General features: G+C 48.2%; 1 protein-coding gene across 4 annotated transcripts in view; it reads right to left on the minus strand.

Moving 5' to 3' along the window:
• The window catches only part of P4ha2 (prolyl 4-hydroxylase subunit alpha 2), a 30917-nt gene extending 24514 nt beyond the window's left edge, over positions 1-6403 (minus strand). For 2 of the 4 annotated variants that reach the window (XM_010639770.3, XM_010639768.3), the window contains exon 1: positions 6189-6401. The gene's annotated coding sequence lies outside the window, so the exon portion shown is untranslated. Of the gene's footprint in view, positions 1-6188 lie in introns of all 4 variants that reach the window. The other 2 variants (XM_010639771.3, XM_010639769.3) reach the window with 2 other exon arrangements.
• Positions 6404-6480: the final 77 nt, after the last annotated feature.

Consider the following 6480-nt stretch of genomic DNA (forward strand, 5'->3'; position numbering starts at 1 on the left):
ACAAAAAAAAAAAAAAAAAAAAAAAAAGAACGATTAAATCATCCCGATGATACCATCGATGATTTGTACCTTACAGCACTCAGGAGAAAACAGCCAGGTTCCTTTATTACACGAATACCAGTTGTCATTTCTCTGGAATGCGCTGTCTGGCTTACACTAAGCCCATCTATGAATCCAGGCCTGGAGGCAGAGCTTCAAAAAATCACAGATGGGGTTTAGGAGATGACTTTCCAAGAGCCTGCACAGTCCTGCTCTGGCAGGAGAGGGGGAAGATGGCTGTGTGGGCCCAAGCAGCTGAACACCCTAATCGGCTCACAGCCTGCCACATCACACTGCCATCCCAAGCAGGGACATCTCCGAGCCCCACCCCACTCTGATCCTGGGCCCCTGAACTCGTCTTTGTACAAATTAGGATCACACTTAGAGAAGGATCCCAGAGGGACTACGTCCCACATTATGGGAAAGGTAACCCAAACCCCCCTTCTACCTGCAGCCAAAGCTTGTTTAGGACAATGTAGGATGGAGTATCCTCCCCAGTACCCCACAAAATATCCAGTGCTGTCACAAGCACGCCAGGAACCCTTAGAAATCCATGCAGAGGGCTGGAGGTACAGCTCAGCAATAGAGAACCTGCTTAACATGTTTGAAGCCCTAGGTTCCATCCCCAGCATGACAAACTTTAAAAAGATAAGGAAGAGGAGGAGGAGGAGGGGAAGGAGAGAAGAGGAAGACAATAAACTGAGGCAGAATAGGTATGCAGATGGACAACGTCAAATACCCTTTCCTGAGAAGCAAAGTGGCAGTAAGCTTGAGCAGAAAACCAATACAGAGCTTTATCTGACCTGTATCCCCAAGCTTTAGAATAATGTCTGTCCATATCATGAGCCTGAAAATTCTTCATCACAAGTTTGTTCAAATTGCAACTAATGGGAACTACAAAAGATTTTACATTTCTTCCATACAGTGGATTCTTATGGACTACATAAGAACAAAAAAAGTATACAGTGAGAAAAGCAGGTCTCCCCAAATATGTCCCATATGATTTGATTTGGGTGAAGAAAAACTAATGTGTGCATACATGTGCAGCTAGAGAGCCGTCTTCTAACTGTCTTGGTGAAGTCATTTTATTCTTCTTTTTTATGCTGTTTATTTTCCCAATCTTTCTACAAGGAATTATAGAAGAATTTAAAAAATATTTTATAATATGCATAAAACATAAAGGAAACAAAGCAGGCCCTTCTCAGAGGAACTCCAAAGGGCCCTGGCAGCTCCAGATTTAGATCCCCACTGGGAGGTCCTGAAAAACCTGCCAATACCCCAACAACAGTGATTCACCCACCAGGCAACTGGCACTGTTTCTAAGCATAGGACAATTCCAAGACATACAACCAGAGGTCCTCGCAAGCCTGCTCTTTGGAAAGGACATTTACAAGCTGGCTAAATGACCATGAAAAGATGTTTCCAGCTGCAAAACAGCAGAGTTCTTAGCTTCTCCCCTTACCTCATCAGGCAGGATGCTATGCCAGCCTACCAGCTGCAGCCCAAATGCAACAGCCTGAGTTGTAACAATGTGTTTAACAGCAGAGACACAGAGCAAGGCTTTGCTGAGAACAAGCACGTCTTTCTCAGCATGGATGGACAAAACCCTAGCAGCATTCTGTGAAGAGGCAACCTCTCAGAATAGGGCTCCTGGAGCCCCAAGCCCTGCCATGTACTGTGCATCGTGGCCCTGCCTCCCAATGCTGAGGCCAACTCTAGAAATGCAGAGCTGAAAAGACCTGCCTGCCCAGCCTAGAAAGAGTTATCCAGAAGGTGCAGGAAGCCGCACCACCAAAGCACATGGATGTCCATTCAGCCTAGAAGCTACTGTCACTGGCTCCCTTCTCACCTGATGCCTTGCCTCAGGCACCACCCTAATGTGAGCCACCCCAAAACCCCTCACAGCCACGCGCTGTGACCTCTCCACATCTGGTCTGGCTTTCCTCCCAACTCTGTCCCAGGGAGTAGTCAGCACCACCTGGAGCTTTGCACCAGTAGCACAATAACGTCCAAACTCCTTAGCCTGAAGGGCCCTTATAACTGTGGCCTTACCCTGCAGGCCCTGCCAGCCCCATTTCACAACCCCCGGTACCATATCTTCAACATCTACTTCAGGTGAAAAATATTCTCCTTCACCAAGAACCTAGTGAAACCAAGATCTATGCTCAGTGTAATGTTCTTCTCCTTCCCTGTATTTTGTTTTTTTAATCCTATTCCCTGCTCTATAAGCAGCCATGTAAGAATTATCAGTGAAGCAACTCCCTGGGCTTTGATTTTCCACCTCATCAGTAGAGGAAGAAGAGGCTCAACAGGCCCTGGCAATGAAGGATGAGGCTGCATATGTCAGACCATAGGTATCTGTCCTTATACCTGCTCTGTCCGGTACAAGAAACTCTTCCCATGCACAGAGTTCTTACAGCACTTGCACACAGAGGTCCTGAACAATTTTATCCCTCTCTGCAGAGTGGACAGCTTGCTAAAGTACCACCTTCTTTTTGCTTCCCATCTTTCTGTTCCTTGCTTTTGTTTTCCCTCACCCTGGCTGCACTGCAATACACTCTCCAATAAAGTACTAAACACTGAAGATCTGTCTCAGACTTTTCTGGGAACCTGGTCTAAGATAACCAGAGTTTAGGTTTCAAACAATGCTTTATTTCTATCACCTAATTCTCACCAAAGCCTTGCAGGCTAGATAATCATCTCGACTCAGATAAAGTAGCCCCTCTTGTCTTGGAAGGATACAGTCCAAGACCACCCATGGTCTCACCTGAAACTGCAGATAATATCAAACCATGGATAGTTTAATTTATAAATAATACACAGTGATTACCATTAATAACTTTTAAAACACAATAATTATAACAATATACTATAATAAAATTGCCAATGTTGCTACTCTTACACTTTGGAGCCATTATGAAATAAAATAAGGGTTAGTTGAACACAAACACTACAACACTGTAACTGTCAAACTGATAACCAAAATAGCTTCTAGGTGATGAAGTGACTAACAGGTGGGAGATGTATATAGTGTGGATACACTGGATGAAAGGATGATTCACGTTCTGGGCAGATCAGAACACAATTACACAAGATTTCATCATGCTTCTCCGAAGGGTCCATGATTTAAACTTCAGGAATTGTTTATTTCTGTAATTATCCATTTACTATGTTCAGACGATGGTTAACCACGGGTAATTGAAATTGCAGGAAGCAAAACCATGGACAGGAAAGGGTATTCTACTGTATAAGACAGATACATAAGATAGAGAAATGAAGTTGAGAGAAGGTTTCCCTCATACACAACATCTGACAGCAAACCAACGGCATAACGAAGACCAAGCCCCCAAAATACTTTCTGGAAGATCCTGCTGCCACTCAATGTTACGCAGGAAAACCTGTTACCTCGCAATGCAAGAGCCTTCCAAACACAGGAGCCACACTCCTGTGGCAAGTCATACCTATGCAGGTTCCAGTTACTCACGGTTACGCCACAGGTTCACAAAGCTGGTTCATAACATCTTTGGCTGAATCTCACCAGAAGGAGAGCTATATCGACCCTATTCACAGCAACCTGTACCCAGGAAATAGCAACATGGTTCCCCAAGTTCAGGGTACACCCATTGCTGTCCTAGACATAGCAGCACCCACAAATAGCCAACCACCCTGACGCAGACCAAGACTCAGGAAGCAGGTAGGTAGGTACACATGCCCTAGGGTCAGACAGACCCCATAGTTAAATCCCACTTCCACTACTACTTCCTTGCTTTGTGACCTTGGACAAGTTCCAGGCTTCTCTGAGCCTCAGTTTCCCCATCTATATAAATACTAGGACTTGTATTTCATAGGGCTGTTCTGAGGCCTGGATGAGATGACAGATATCAACAAGCAGCCCAAGACTAGGCACAATGTACACCAATCATCAGCACTAAAAAGCGCCAGAGGAAAACAGTGGACCTGAAACAGCCAGCTGCCAGTCAATCTCTGAGTGAGCAAGAAGGTCCAGACTAGGGGACAGCAAAGATGCAAGAAACAAGAACAAGGCAGAAACCAGGCACTCTCCATGTGCCAGGTGCGCCAGAAGAAATCAAATATTTAGTTCAGAAGAGACTGGAGTAAGGCACTGCACAGCCTACTGACCACGAGGGGTATCACTGGCACCACAGCTCTCCAGGGAAAGCTCTCTGGAAGCGGAATGGACCAATACTCTCAGATCTCATGCACTCCAACCTGCTCATTCCAGACCCTTTGAAGCACCACACCTTGGGATCTTCACCTCACCCCAGTTCTCAGAAGTACCAGGTAGAGAGCAAGTGTTCTTGGCAAGCACTTCCTGAGAGGTCTCAGACAGAGCCTATCAAAGCTGGGGAACACATTACCCAAACAATCCTCTGCCTTGCAATGACACCAATTCAACAAAAACGCTCTTCTAGGGCTCCAAGAAGTCTAGTTCAGACTCTTCATCCCTCTCTACTCTTTTCTGGGAATAAAAAAATATCTTTCCCTCCTTACATGTCCCCAACACAAAACCCACAGGCCACAGGTCCCACCTAGGGGCTTTCTCTAGGGTAGGCTGATGTCTCATTCTCAGGTACTTCAAAAGTCCCAGTGAAAGATTTAAGCAACTTTTTCAAAGTTTAACTTTCACTCCAATACTGTGCTGGGATTACACGTGCCTGAGATACAGCAATTCCTGCCAACCTCCATCTGCATAAAATTAAACTCCTGACAGATCCCAGAGGCCAGGGACACACCCACCCCGCCTCTGCACACTATCAGCCAGCGTGGCCATGAGTCGTCCAAGGCCTTGCGTCCAGCTTCAGTCTCTCCCAAAGATGAGGGAGGGCAGAGTCAAAATGGGAGGTTTTCTCAGGAATTGAAGAACCCTAGATTCATCAGAGTTGCACACACCCTGTCTCTTCCTCTGATAAGTACTCACATGCCAGGCTCCTCCCCTGGTACATGGCCAGCCGCCAGCCTGAAACAGCAATCTCAGAGAGATTATGAGCTAGCACGGGCAAGAACAGTTCCCTGGCCATCTCTTCCCTATCCTCCCTTATCCCAGCCCCAGACACATTCTAGACAGAAACCAGTACGCAGGAGGTGCCCAAGGAATGACGGACATCAGCAGTGGCTAGTCGAAGCCAAAGGCAAAGTAAGCATGCTCGGGGACGCTCCACTGCAAAGCCTGAGACAAGACAGGAAAGCTTATTACAAACCACAGATAAAGCCTCAATTTGGCTGTCACTGTCTGCCTGCTGAACACCACTCTCAAAGAACTAAGGAGGGTCAGTAAGACAACATCTTTAGGGTAAGGCCCCCAGCCAACTCACTCCATCTTTGCTACGTGGCTTTACTGGCTGGGACACACAGTGGACATACTTGGTCACGTGAAAGAAGGCCGTAGAAGAATTCAGAGAGCAGCATCCTATAAGTGAGGAGCCGCAGAGAGCCTGGGTCCTGCAGCGCAGCACCACAGAGAGAATGCACTCTGGACACTTCACAGGGAGTTCAAGCACCAGCCCGAGGAAATCCTAGGCCACTGAACAGAGAATTAAATCATGGAAGCTGCTGTCTCAGATGTGATACAGGCTGATGAGCAGCAGCTTGCAAAAACATCCTCTGCGAGCTTAGGTAGGTAATGAATCTCTGAGAAGTCTGGGGCATTTGAGAAGGCCTAAAGCTACAAAGCGATGTCCCGGCCCTCAGGCCCCAGAGAGCTGCATCAAGAAGCACAAGCCTCCAGTGCCACTCTACAACAGAAGACACGGCTGTCCGGGGAGCGATCCCAGTGCTGTCCTACAGAATGTGTCACACTAAAACAGAGCTGCTCAGCGCCACCGCCCTGATCACACTCCTTCTGAAAGGGTTCCCCGAGGCACGACCCACAAACAGGGCACAGCATCTGGGACTGTCCTCTCTCTGGGCTCCTGTGCACGGGATCCATGGGTAGCTAGCGCACGCCACGTGCCCTCCCCATCACCTTGCTTCCATTAGACAACCGCGGATGCTGCTGTCCCAACTCTCCCACTCTCGCGGGCTGTTCTCTGTCCAGCCTCCCTTTCTGCAAGCCTCCTTCCACTCAAGGAAGCCCTCGGCCTGAGGCACCCAGACCTGTCCCGGGTCCCCACAGCCAGCGCAGGACTCACCACACTGCTCTGGGCCTGGGCTCTCCCGGTCTTCCAGTCCGCCTCCCCACTGGACTAGACACTCCTTGCAATTTCTGGTACACAGAGTCCCTCGGTCGAATCAGTCGACTAATCACCACGGGTCTCCGCAACTGCTGAGGAAAAGCAAGCGGGTTCAGCTTCACCAAGGAAGCCTGGAAGAGAAAGATTTTCTTATCCAACGGCCCCCTAACAGGCACCGAGCTGGACCCTGCCGGGCGTGGGCTGAGGGACCGGGGCCACGCCGACGCCCCTGAGCCCGCCTCGGACCGCG

Source organism: Fukomys damarensis, unplaced genomic scaffold (genome assembly GCF_012274545.1).
Source record: "Fukomys damarensis isolate Sample0158 unplaced genomic scaffold, DMR_v1.0_HiC HiC_scaffold_9, whole genome shotgun sequence".
Taxonomy (NCBI): domain Eukaryota; kingdom Metazoa; phylum Chordata; class Mammalia; order Rodentia; family Bathyergidae; genus Fukomys; species Fukomys damarensis.